The sequence below is a fragment of the Sciurus carolinensis genome, chromosome 1 (genome assembly GCF_902686445.1).
Source record: "Sciurus carolinensis chromosome 1, mSciCar1.2, whole genome shotgun sequence".
Classification (NCBI taxonomy): domain Eukaryota; kingdom Metazoa; phylum Chordata; class Mammalia; order Rodentia; family Sciuridae; genus Sciurus; species Sciurus carolinensis.
In genome coordinates, this window is record NC_062213.1 from 38,108,892 (window position 1) to 38,122,902 (window position 14,011).

General features: G+C 39.2%; 1 protein-coding gene and 1 pseudogene across 2 annotated transcripts in view; both read left to right on the plus strand.

Moving 5' to 3' along the window:
• Positions 1 to 425: 425 nt before the first annotated feature.
• LOC124970672 (sterol carrier protein 2-like) lies at positions 426 to 1,034 on the plus strand (annotated as a pseudogene).
• A 2,453-nt stretch (positions 1,035 to 3,487) lies between these two features.
• The window catches only part of Ankrd46 (ankyrin repeat domain 46), a 36,926-nt gene continuing 26,402 nt past the window's right edge, over positions 3,488 to 14,011 (plus strand). The window contains exon 1 of one of the 2 annotated variants that reach the window (XM_047520929.1): positions 3,488 to 3,566. The gene's annotated coding sequence lies outside the window, so the exon portion shown is untranslated. Of the gene's footprint in view, positions 3,567 to 4,184; positions 4,264 to 14,011 lie in introns of those variants that run through there. The other variant, XM_047520941.1, reaches the window with a different exon arrangement.

Genomic DNA, 14,011 nt, shown 5'->3' on the forward strand with positions numbered 1-14,011 from the left:
TTGCATGGTAAAAGAGGCTTTGTCGAGGTGATAAGTAAAGATCCTGAGATGGGGAGATTGTTCAGGATTATCCACGTGTGCACAATGTAAGTATAAGATAAGTCAAAGTTAGAGAAGCAAGAGATTGAAGTTAGAGAAGGCACAAGAACGGAAGCAAAATCCAGAGAGAATATAGGATGCTACACTACTGGCTTTGAAGATGGAGGAAGGGGCCCAGAGTCAGTGAATGGAGGTGGCCTCTGAAACCGGAGGAGGTAAGGAAACAGGTTCTCCTGAGAGCCTCCAGGAGGAACACAGCACTGAACTTGGATGTTGGTCTGGAGAAACTGATCATGGTCTTCTGCTTTCCTGACCTGTAAGATAAATAACCTAGTTTTAAGCCATTAAGTGGTGGTAATTCATTACATCAAAAATAAGAGGTCACACTCTACAAGATGGGTTTTGCGGAAGCCGCCAGTTCTCTTAGAACACATCAGATAGAGGCTGCTCCCGCCAGAGCTGCGGGTGATGGATTTAAGGCAGATCTCATCTTTAAGGAGATTGAGAAGAAGCTTGAAGAGGATGGGGAACAGTTTGTGAAGAAAATTGGTGGTATTTTTGCCTTCAAGGTGAAGGATGGTCCTGGTGGTAAAGAAGCCACCCGGGGGGGGGGGGGGGGGGCGCTGGGGATACAGCTCAGTTGGTAGAGTACTTACCTTGCAAGCGCAAGGCCCTGGGTTCAATCCCCAGTACCGCAAAAAAAAAAAAAAAGAAGAAGCCACCTGGGTAGTAGATGTGAAGAATGGCAAAGGATCACTGTTTCCCAACTCAGGCCTTCTTTCAAGGCAAACTGAAAGTTACTGGCAACATGGGCCTGGCGATGAAATTACAAAATCTTCAGCTTCAAGCAGGCAAAGCTAAGCTGTGAAGAATTCCCTTTGGCAACTTTGGAAAATGGAGATGAGATATATAGATATATATCCACATATTTCATTGTCAGAACTTAGACTGAAACTACACATTGGCAAATAGCATGAGACAGATTTGTTAAATGGGTGTGACCTAAGTGCTTGGTAAACAGAGGCTGATGGGGTCCTACTGCTTTTTGGAATTGCATACAACTGTGCATGACAAAGTTAATATGGTAATTATGATTTGGGGTAAATTAGTTTCAGAACAAAATTAGGAACAGTAAAATCTAAAAACTACGTAAACAAAAGCTCTCATTTTGCTTAAAAGTATATTTCAGGATTATTCTGCTAAAAATTCAGTGTAAGTTTTTCTTGGGAGAACTAGGGAAGAAACAGAATAGCGGTAACTGACCAGTAATTAGTGTTGTGCACTTAATGACCTGTATCAGTTTCTTACTAATAATTAAAATTCTGTATTGGGATTTAAAAACAGAACAAAACTTGTAAACTTTTGCATTTCATGCCATCAGAAATTTTTTTTTACTTCCCAAATAAAGTGATATAATCAGAGCTTGCAGAGGGGGAGGAATTTATATCTGAACACAGGCCTATTTTTAAACTAAAAATATTTGTAAATGGATTTCTTTCTTGAAAAATCAGGGTATTAGAGTCATAAAATACTGTTGCTAAAAATAATTGAAAAAAGTTTAATTTTAGATGCACAGTTTTCAAATTATTATCTCATATTTTTAAGTTTATAAAGCTCTCAGCTTTTTAATCATAATTTTCCTTTTTCAAGTTTGGTTAATTATCTGCATTTATCTTCCTGGTTTTTCTAATTCTAATGTTATTTCTTATATCTTAGATATGGAGTAAATATAATGCTTTTGGAAGAATATTTAATAGAAAATTAAAATAATTCTTGCTGAAAAAAAAATAGGAAACTAATACACAGTCCTCACTTGTATGCAGCCCTCCTAGAATCCTGGGATGGACTCTGGAAGTATGTTCACATAGCCATATATTTTTGTAAAATTTGCAAAATTAAAATATTTTAGCTACAACTAAGACTGCCATCTCTTTCCATTTAGACATCCTAAGTCATTCTTCTCCCCTGAATGAGCAGCACTAGGTGGCTACAGGCAATCTGGGGTTCTGGCTAAGCAGAAAAGTAGTTGGAATACTTGCATTTGTGTTCAGTGGAATATATTCTTGTGGTTCATGGTCACTTCCATGTGGCATTAAGTTATTACTGGAGTATAAGAATAGCTTCTGTCAATACTCCTAACACCCATTATGTCAAAGTCCCCAGGTGCAGTGACATTAAAGAAGCCATAGAATATGTGTTGCTTGCAGTTCATTTCTTTAATCTCATCAGAGGATAAAAAGCTATCTTCAGAGTCTCTAAATTTTTTTTTCAAATTGAATCAAAGCAATAATTCATGAAGAGGAAGAGATAAATTTGAATATAAGTAATGAATAGACTTTTAGATTATTTGACATACCAATTAATGAAGATGAGGTAATTGTATGAATATATTGTAGAAAGGCTTAAATTACTTGCTGATTTGACACAATTTATAGACATCAGTGAAGCTATAAACTCCATACATGACCACCAGGAGGAAATCAATGACATTGATTAATGTTTCATCAATTCAAAGAGTAATATTTATAATTAGACACCACATGAGAAAGAGTGAGGTCTTATAAACTGCACTGAGATCTTATAATTCTTTTTTTTTTAATTTTATTAGCACATTATAATATACATAGTATTGGGCTCATTTTGACAAAATACTACATGCAAGGAATTTGATTTCAATCCCCATCCCTCCCTTTTCCTTTCCTTCCTTTCTCCCCCTATTTTCCCTCCTGTACTCTATTGGAGATCTTACAATTCTCATATGAAAAAAATTTGATAATGAGTTCCTTAAATTTGATAGTAATCCTGCACCTTTACATGACTTTTCCAAGAACCATTAGACTGACTAGATGGTCCTTAAATGGATGGACCTGAGACATCTTAGAGGGTGGCTTGGTTGAGTGAGTGATGCTAGAATTCAGATGAGGTTACTATTGAGCGGAAGTCTCGGCTGTAGGGCTCAAGTTAGTCAACTAAAAAAGAAGAAGAAAGTTTTGAATGAAAGAATGTTTCGGTACATGAACTTCTCACCACATTTTTAGTTTTGGCTGTACACATGTTGCAGTAAGTCAAGGACTACTACAAAGTGGGATGTACACATTCAATCTATTTTTGAAAAACAAATCCAGGTCCTATTTCAGAATAAGAACTATTTGGCTATTGCTATTTGGGTTCTCTACAACATCTGCCTAGTAGCCAGCAACTATTTATTGATGCTTACAACACTTAATAAAACCGTCCTTGCCTTTGAAACTTCCAGTTAGTGAAGGGGGTGGAACGTACACTTAGAAAAGGTGAAAAGTGAAAAATACTCCTATGCTCCAATTGGATAAACCTGTTAGATGAGCTTCCCTTAATTCGCAGCAGGTCGAACCGCTGTGCGGACCTTCCACCTGCAGGGGGCGCGCCGGCCTCCGTGGAGCTGGGCCGCTCTGGCCCGGCGGTTACTCCGTCGCCTCAGTGGCTGGGCCCCTCCTCCCTCTGCAACCTGCGGGGAGGTGCTGCTGCTATCGCCGCTGCTTGTCTCGCAGGTACCTGGGCCAGGGGCCTGTGGCAGCACCTGGGCGGGAGTCCCTGATACCCCACTGCCAGCCCTGGATCGGGCCCGCAGAGCCGGGCCCGGGGCCTGGCCGTGGGCTGGGAGGAGCGAGGGCGCCAGGCTCCCCGCACCTTGCCCGGGGGCCGCGGGGAGCCAGGCCGAGGGGGCCGTCGCGGGTCCGAGGTGGCTTCCTCGCTGGCCGTGCTGTAGGTGAAGGCCGGGGACAGGTCCACGGGGGCCCATGCTTGCTTTGCGGAGCGTGGCTGTGCTTGTCCGGGGAGGGTGTCCTGTGCACCGCGGCTGCGACCGGGAGACAGGAGCCGTGGGGCGCGCTCCCGCGGGGTTCAGCGGGAGTCGGGCGGAAGCCTGCCCGGGCCCCAGGACACACGCAGTGCTTTCGCTGCATCAGCAGAGAAAGTGATGAGGAGGCCACGGTTCAGGGGTAAATGGAAACTGTGGCGATGTGAGTGGACTGTCCAGAATGGCATATGGCCTTGGGGTGCCCGTGATAAGACAGGATGGGCACACCTTCCACTTAGGCCTCGGGTGATCACACACCTCCACTCCTAACTAACCTGCCGTGCTAAGAAGCAGATCGTTTTCTCTCCAGATTGTCCAGCTGCCTTGAGGAAAAGGCATTTATTCTTTAGAACTTTCCACTGTGTTCAGAATTGGCTGCCAAACATAAGGTAAACATATACCACTGGATTGTAACACTTTTCACTCCTTAGGAAACAGTGGTTGCCTGGAGCTTATTGGTTTAAAGAACTGTACTATCAGTGGTGTGGGGATGATTTTCATTTTATTACAGTAGTAGGTGTCTTCAGTGCTTATTTTGTGTCACCGTTGTGCCAAGCGCTTTAAATACTACTACTTTTATTTAATCCTTGCAGCACACTTATAAGATAACATTTCCAACTTGCAGATAAGGAAGCTGAAGCACAAAATTAACTGGTGGAAGGTTAGCTGACAAAAGATGAACAGAATTTGAGCCTCACCTCCCGTATTCTCTTATACCTGCATCTGTTATCTGTCCAAACATAGTAGTTTCCTGTAATTTTTATTTATTAATTTGATTTGTAGCCCAAACTGATTCATGGCTATAATCAAGAGTCCTGTCCTGTAATTTAAAAGGAGCTTAGTGAGAAAAATGTTTGCTCATTAAGGATTATAGTGATAATGAAGTTAATCTTGAACTGTGGTCCTCACCACTTCAGTACAGTTTGATTTGAAATAGAGATGGGCCTGTTTGGTTATTAACATGCTTCGTTACTTTTGTTTCCATATCAGTTTTGGTGATTTCACTTTGCTTTTGCAGTATTATGTTAGTAGTATCAGAAAGAAATTAAAGATATAACTAAGTTAATATTTTATAGCTGTAGGAAGCATATTGGAAAGAGACTGAAATAAAGAGATTATCAATGTGTTATTTTGAGCAATTTGAGTTACTTAATATGGAAGATAAAGGATTGTCACAGTTCCTTTCATTGTTAAAATGGAAATTGTATTTCCTATATGAAAAGAGGTTGGATATTATAGTATCCCAAGTCTGTTAGCCTTATCAGGATTTGAGTTTGTATATTCAGCATTCATACAGCAAATATATACAGGTTACCTTTCATGGCTAGATGCTGTTCTAAAGGTTGTAAGAGTGACAAAAGCAAAGTCCTTTTGCACGTAGAGCTAACATTACTGGAATAAGGCAGGTTGATAAGTAAATTAAGAATTAAAATATATCCAATTAGGTGGTAACAGTTGCTAAGAAGAAAAAGAAGTTAAGGGGGATAGAAAGTGCCATGGAAGGAGCAGATGTGTTTAAAAATAAGGATCAGTACCACGGAGAACACTCTTGAACAGAACTGAAGGAGTGTGGGACACCCATGATCCATCAGGGGAAGAGCATACCAAGCCAAGTACAAAAGCCCAGAATCTGCCAGTTTTGTTGGAAGACCAGCAAGGAGCCCACTGGGTTTGAATAGACCGATTGTGGGATGGGAGAAGGAGTGAGCAGGATGAGGCTAGAGACCTAATGGATCCTGGTAAAGACTTTGATTTGCAATGAGAAGGGAGGTGGTAAGAGGGATTTGAACAGAGGAATGAGGGGATCTGACAGTGTTTTTGAAGAATCACTCTGGCTGCTGTGTTCATTATCACCTCTAAGAGCTAGGATGGAAGCAGAGAGGCAGTCAGGAGGTGGTACTGTAATCCAAGTAAGTGATGATGTTGACCTAGACCGAGTGGTAGTAATAGAGGTACCATAGTTACTCCTTATTTGTGAGGAATACATTCCAAGACTTCTAGTGGATGCCTGAAACCTTGGATGGTACCAAAACCCGTATACAGTCTGCTGTGTTTTCCTACATATACATGCCTGTGATAAAATTTACTTTATAAATTAGGCATATAAGAGATTAAAAATAATAATAAAATAAGAATTATAACATTATAATAAAAATTTTGTGAATGTGGTCTCTCAAAATTTATTATACTGTACTCCCCCTTCTTGTGACAGTATGAGATGACATGGTGCCTGTGTGACGACACGAAGCAAGGTGAATGGCATAGGCATCATGATGTAGATTAATACATGAGGGTTACTTGAATACAAGCACTGCAGCACTGATGCTGCAAAGCTCCATCTGATAACTGAGAAGGCTACTAAGTTAACAAAGGACTGGGAGTATATACAGAGAGGGTAGCTGAAGAAAAGGATGTTTTATGTTCCATTCCGGACAGTTAGATAGCTTGAGATTTCATTACTACACAGAATGGTGCACAATTTAAAACTTAGGAATTATTTCTGCAATATTTTTATTATTTTTATTTGTTCTAATTGGTTATACATGACAGTAGAATGCATTTTGATACATTGCACACAAATGGAGCTTAAGTTCTCATTCCTCTGGTCCTGAGTCACACCAGTAGTGTAATCATACGTGTATATAGGATGATAATATCTGTCTCATTCTACCATCCTTCCCATCCCCACCACTCCATCCCTTTCCTTACTTCCCTCTGCACAATCCAGAGTTCCTTCATTCTTCCCTACCCCACCCACACTATGGATCAGTATCTGCTTATTAGACAAAACATTTGACCTTTGGTTTTGGGAGATTGGCTTATTTCATTTAGCATGATATCTTCAAGCTCCATCCATTTACCAGCAAATGCCATAATTGCATTTGTCTTTAAGGCTCAATAATATTCCATTGTGTAGACCACATTTTCTTTATCCTTTCATCTGTTGAAGGACATCTAGGTTGGTTCCATAGTTTTGCTATTGTAGATTGAGCTGCTATAAACATTGATATGGCTGTGTCACTAGTGTGCTGATTTTAAGTCCTTTGGGTATAAACCGAGGAGTGGGATATCTGGGTTAAATGGTGGGTCCATTTCAGGTTTTCTGAGGAATCTCCATACTGCTTTCCATAGTGGTTGCACCAATTTGCAGTCCCACCAGCAATGTATGAGTGTATCTTTTCCCCCCCACATCCTCGCCAACACTTATTCCTTGTATTCTTGATAATTGCCATTCGGACTGCACTAAGATGAAATCTTAAGAGTAGCTTTGATGTGCATTTCTCTAATTGTTAGAGATGATTAACACTTTTTCATGTGTTGATTAGTTGTATTTCTTCCATGAAGTGTTTGTTCAGTTCCTTAGCCCATTTATTGATTGAGTTATTTGCTTTTTTGGTGTTTTTTGAGTTCTTTATATATCCTGGAGATTAGTGACCTATCAAAGGTGCATGTGGTAAAGATTCCCCCCCCCCTTCTGTAGGCTCTCTCTTCACATTATTGATTGTTTCCTTTGCTGAGAAGAAGCTTTTTAGTTTGAATGCATCCCATTTATTGATTCTTAATTTTACTTCTTGCACTTTAGGAGTCTTGTTAAGGAAGTCAGATCCTAAGCCAACATGATGATTTGGGCCTTCTCTTTCTTCTATTAGGCGCAGGTTCTCTGTTTTAGTGCCTAAGTCTTTGATCCACTTTGAGTTGATTTTTGTGCAGGGTGAAAGACAGAGGTTTAATTTCATTTTGTTACATATGGATTTCCAGTTTTCCCAGCACTGTTTGTTGAATGAGCTATCTTTCCTCCAATGTATGTTTTTGGCACCTTTGTCTCTCGTGAGATAACTGTATTTATGTTGGTTTGTCTCTGTGTCTTCTGGATTGTACCATTGGTCTATGTGTCTATTTTGGTGCCAGTACCATGCCGTTTTTATCACTATTGCTTTGTAGTATAGTTTAAGGTCTGGTATCTGATGCCTCCTGCTCTATTCTTCTTGCTAAGGATTGCTTTGGCTATTCTGGATCTCTTATTTTTCCAAATGAATTTCATGATTGCTTTTTCTAGTTCTATGAAGAATATCATTGGAATTTTAATAGGAATTGCATTAAATCTGTATAACACTTTTAGTAGTATGGCCATTTTGATAATATTAATTGTGCCTATCCAAAAGCATGGGAGATCTTTCCATCTTCTAAGGTCTTCTTCAATTTCTTTCTTTAGTTTTCTGTAGTTTTTGTTGTAGAGGTCTTTCACTTCTTTAGTTAGATTGATTCCAAAGTATTTTATTTTATTTTATTTGGAGACTATTGTGAATGGAGTCGTTCTCCTAATTTCTCTTGCCATGGATTAATCACTTATGTATAGAAATGCATTTGATTTATGGGTATTGATTTTATATCCTGCTGCTTTACTAAATTCATTCATTAATTCTAGAAGTTTTCTGATGGAATTTCTTTGATCTTCTAAATATGAATCATATCATTGGCAAATAGTGATAGTTTGAGTTCTTTTCCTACTCGTATCCCTTTAATTTTTTTGGTCTGTCTAATTCCTCTGGCTAGAGTTTCAAGGACGATGTTGAACAGAAGTGGTGAAGAGGGCATCCCTGCCTTGTTCCAGTTTTTAGAGGGAATGCTTTCAATTTTTCTCCATTTAGAATGAGGTTGGTCCTGGGCTTGGCATAGATAGCTTTACAACGTTGAGGTACGTTCCTGCTATCCCTAGTTTTTCTAGTGTTTTGAACATGAAGGGGTGCTGTATTTCGTCAAATGCTTTTTTCTGCATCTATTGAGATGATCATATGGTTCTTGTCTTTAAGTCTATTGATGTGAAGAATTACATTTATTGATTGCCATATGTTGAACCAACCTTGCATGCCTAGGACGAACTTCACTTGATCGATCGTGGTGCACTATCTTTTTAATTTGTTTTTGTATGTGACTTGCCAGAATTTTGTTGAGAATTTTTGCATCTATGTTCATCAGGGATATTGGTCTGAAGTTTTCTTTCCTTAATGTGTCTTTGTCTGGTTTTGGTATCAGGGTGATACTAGCCTCATAGAATGACTTTGGAAGGGTTCCCTCCTTTTCTATTTCATGGAATAATTTGAGGAGTATTGGTGTTAATTCTTCTTTGAAGGTCTTGTAGAACTCAACTGAGAATCCATCTGGTCCCGGGCTTTTCTTGCTTAGTAGGCTTTTTATGGCATCTTCTGTTTCATTGCTTGAAATTGATCCATTTAAATTATGTATGTCCTCCTGAGTCAATTTGGGTAGATCATATATCTCTAGAAATTTGTCAAAGTCTTCAAGATTTTGTATTTTATCTGAGTATAAATTTTTGAAATAGTTTCTAATTATTCTGTTTTTCAGCAGTGTCCATCATGATATTTCCTTTTTCATCACAAATTTTAGTAATTTGAATTTTCTCTTCTTTCTCTTTGTTAATGTAGCTAAGAGTTTATCAAGTTTATTTCTTCAAAGAACCAATTTTTATGTCTTATTGATGTATGATTACCTTAAGCAGTATGAAATGTCCTTCTTTATCCCTTCTAACTAACTTTGGTTTGAAGTCCACTTTGTCTGATATGAGGATAGAAACCCCTGCTTGTTTATGCAGTCCATGTGAGTGATATGTTTTTCCCAACCTTTCACCTTCAGCCTGTGGATGTCTTTTCCTATGAGATGAGTCTTCTGAAGACAGCATACTGTTGCTTTTTTTAAAAAAAAAAATCCAATCTCCCAGTCTATGTCCTTTGACTGATGAGTTTAGGTCATTAACATTCAGGGTAATTATTGCGATATGATTTGTATTCCAATAATTTTGGTTTATTTTTGGTTTTTAACTTGACTCAATTCTCCTTTGATTGACTTTTCCTTTAGTGTGGTTCCTCCTTTTGCTGGTTTTCATTGATTTTTTTCTTTATTTCCTCCTCATGGACTATTTTGCTGAAAATGTTCTGTAGTGCAGGCTTTCGCATTGTCAATTCTTTTAACTTTTGTTTATCATGGAAGGTTTTTATTTTATTTTCAAATCTGAAGCTTAATCTTGCTGGATATAAAATTCTTGGTTGGCATCCATTTTCTTTCAGAGCTTGATATATGTTATTCCAGGATCCATTGGCGTTAGGGATCTGGGTTGAGAAATTGGCTGAAATCTGAATTGGTTTCCCCCATATATAATTTGATTTTTTTCTCTCTTAGCCTTTAAAATGCTAATCTTATTCTGTTAATCATTCTCATTATAATGTGCCTTGGTGTGGGTCTGTTGTAATTTTGTAAGTTGGGGTCCTGTAAGCCTCTTGTAGTTGATTTTCTATTTCATTCTTTAGATTTGGGAAATTTTCTGATATTATGTCATTGAAAAGACTGCATTCTTCTGGTTTGTCTAACCACGCCTTTGTCTATTCTGATAAATCTGAATTTGGTCTTTTCATGTTATCCCATATTACTTGGAAGTTCTTTCCATGGTTTCTAACCATCTTTTCTGTGCATTCGACTTTATCTTCAAGAGTATTTATTTTGTTTTTATTGTCTGAGGTTGCTTCGCCTAAGTAGTCTAGTCTGTTGGTGATACTTTCCATTGAATTTTAATTTGGTTTATTGTTTCCTTCATTTCAAGGAATTCTACTTGATTCCTTTTTGTAATCTCTGCCTCTTTATTGAAGTGATCTTTCACTTCCGGTATTTTCTCTCCAGTACTTTATTTCGAAGATCAATCTACGTATATATTTTCTAAACTCCTTCTCTGACACTTCTTCTACTGTGTTGTCTATGGATTCTATCGTTGGAACATCTTGGTTTGTTTTAGGCCCTTTGTTCCCTTGTTTTTTCATGTTGTTTGTGCGTCTTCCCATCTAGCAGTATGGAGCTAAGGCAGTACAGATTCTACCCTGTAGTCTTACAGTGCCCCCAAAGGCTTCCAGTACCTCACCTTTAAGGGGGAGACCAATATTAACAGTACTGAATGCAAACAGTATACCGGCTTAAACTAAGTAGCTCCAATTAAGACATCTACAGTTTTGTTGCAATAAGCAGAAATGATGTGTTCAACTATTGTCTACTGTATAAAGAATAAGTTTGCTAAAAGGGTTTACTGTTTTAAATGACAGACAACAAAGGAACAGAAGTAGTGTAAGATGGGATGTTTATAAGGGAGGAGAGAAGACAAGGTAAAAATTTATAGTAAGAGTGAGGGAGGAATTAATAGAGGTTGACTGTTAGTATGAAATAAGTGAGAAAGAGAATCCATGGAGATAGATAGGTAAGAGGAAAAATATATTCCATTTTTTTAAAAGTAAAAATACAAGAATACATAAAAAAAACTAATATACTATTCAGACATCCTTTCCTCAATAAATTGATGCGTGGAAAATATTTGGATTCAAAGATGGTAGAGGCATGAGAGAGAGGGGGAAAAACAGGAAAGTTTCAATGACAAATTGGATGATTGCTGCTGTTTGCTTTCAAAAATGTTCTCAGCTTCCCTTCTCCACCAATAAGTGGGGTTGTCTGAAGTTTGATGTTAGCTCCAGTCCAGTGGGTGCTGGACTGGTTGGGTGGGTGAGCCAAGATGCCCTCACACCCTCTTCTAGTCTTCCCACCCATTGTAACCAGCCCCTTCTGTCCTTCTGCACTTCAGGACTCACTGAGCTGAAGAGAGCTCAGTTTCCCCCAGTTTCTCCAACCTGTGCTCCTCCCGTAGAACTACCCCTAGTCTCTGACTTTCCACAGGCTTTCCAGACCCAGACTGACCTTTGCAAACCCAGCTGCAATCTTATGGACCTGGGATTCAGCTTCCCCACGCCCTGCCCTGCTATAGTCCTAAGATCTCAATGCCCTTTTAACTTGCAGAGAGACCACCAGAGATGCGCTTACACAAAGAAGTGACCCTGCAAAGAGGCAGCCAGATGGCGGCCACTGGCACACCCAGCAGAAAGACCTCAGGTGCAACCAGACCTTTAGGTACCCCAACATGTCTCCATGCCTGGCTTGTGTTCCTAGACTGAGGTGGTCATACCCCAAGATGGCAGTAGCAAACCTGCAAGCCCTGTCCAGTGTCTCAAGATGGCCACAGCCACATGTAACTAAACCTGCTGGTACTGTGACAGTGAACTTCCAGGCAGCAGCAGGCAGCAGGAGATCTGCTGGTAATCTACAGGAGGTCTACAGGCTAATGACAGGCGATCAGCAGGTGGAAGTTGGGTGGTGTGCAGTGGGTAGGTGAAAGGTGGGTGATGACAGGCAGTGGTCAGTCAGCCATCTGTGCTCAAAAGGCAGGCAATATGCTGGCAGACAGCAGGCAATTGCAGCAGATGAATGGGAGGTAAACAGCAAGGGATAGGTGGGCAGCGGACGCTTGTCTTGAAGAGAAACAGTATTTCCTCTGCTTGAATCCCGACCATGGATCAACAAGGAATGCAGCCTCCCTCTAGTTCGCCATCTTGGATCCCTGCAATTTTTCATTTGATATTTCAGAGCACAGTTGACCCTGGGTAACTGAAGCCATGGAAAGCAACCAAGGATAAGGGGGAACTATATAGGAAGAAGCAGTCAGACTCCAGGCTGACAGGATTGCTGATGGATTGCCTGGAATGAGAATCAAGGAATGAAGCGTGACATGGCCTTTGGCCTGAGCTGTTGGAAGGATGCAGTTGCCATTTACTGAGATAGAAAACATGAGGGTGGAGAGAGATCTGCAGGTGGGTGAAGCAGGAATCAGTTTAATTTTAGTTAGGTTTGAGATACCTGTTCAGATGGGTTATGAGAGACTAGAATTCAAAGGAAAGGTTTGAATGGGAGTAGAAATTTGGAAATCAGTAGAAAGATTTCATTTGAGGCTGTGAAATTGAGATTTAGTCTAAGGAAATGAGGATTGAGCTGTGGGACAGTGTTCATAAATGGGCAGGACTAAGAAGTTCAAAGGAGACCAAGGAGAAGCTTTTGAAGGTAGGCAGAAAAGGGGGTGAGTGTGGAGTGCTGAAAGCTAAATTAAGAGAGTATATGAGGAGGAAGTGACCAACTGCATTGCCCCCTGCTGATTTGTCAAGTCAGATAAAATGCAGACTGGAAGATGATGCTTGCCTTTGAAGGTCATCGGTGACCTTGCAAGAGCACTTTCAAGAGATTAGTAAGAGAAAAAGAAAAACCTGGTTGGTGTGGCTTCAGGAGCTAATAGGACAGGAATTAGAGATTGGAAGTATGGACAAATCTTTGGGAGAAAATAGCTGTGAATTTTTTATAAATTATTTGAAAGCATTGTAGTCATTCCCCCAGTAAACCATTTTTGTTTATAACTTCAGCTACTTAGCAGCTAGACTTGGATTATTTTATCGATGACTGATGGAAATAGCTATTCTATTGCTAATAATAGTAATAGCAATAATAGTAATAATGTATAATTAATTTTCAAAACCAGTACACAATGAACCTTCAGTTCCTTGCTTGCCAATGGCAAGAGAACTCAGTTCCTAAAAAAAAAAAAAAAAAGAGGGCTCAGTTCCTCACAACATGACCTCCTTTGAATTATCACTTGAGTGTCCTATAGCATGGTATCTTGCCCTGTTCAAAGCAAGTGATACACAAGACATCAAGGAGGAAACTGCAGTGCCTTTTGTGACCTAGTCATGGAAGCCACTTTCACCATATTCTGTTGGTTAGGTGTGTGTTAGTAAATCCAGTTCATACAGACAGGGAGCAAAATAAAGTTCTACCTATTGAAGAAATGTGTATCATAGAATTTGTGGACATATTTTAAAACTCACACATGTACTTCTGTTAATGATATGACTATTTCTTAGAAAATTCAAGAGAAACTATGGATGTCTTACTAGAACTAGTAAGAGTTCAACAAGGTTACCAATGTGAAATCAACATAATGTACATCCATTTCATTCCTGGTACTAGTAATAGCCAAATAAAAATTGTATTTTAAAAGCCAATTATGGCAGAAATAAAAACAATAAGTTATTTAAAAATAAATTTTGCAAATATTAGTGCATATCAGATCTTTTATTACAAAATAATTCTAAGCTCAGAGTTTTCAAGTAAAGTATGAAATTGACACTACTGAAATTGATTTACATAACCCTGAAGAAATTAAGAGATGACACATTGAGAATTTTTCTTTGACACAAAAGCTAACTC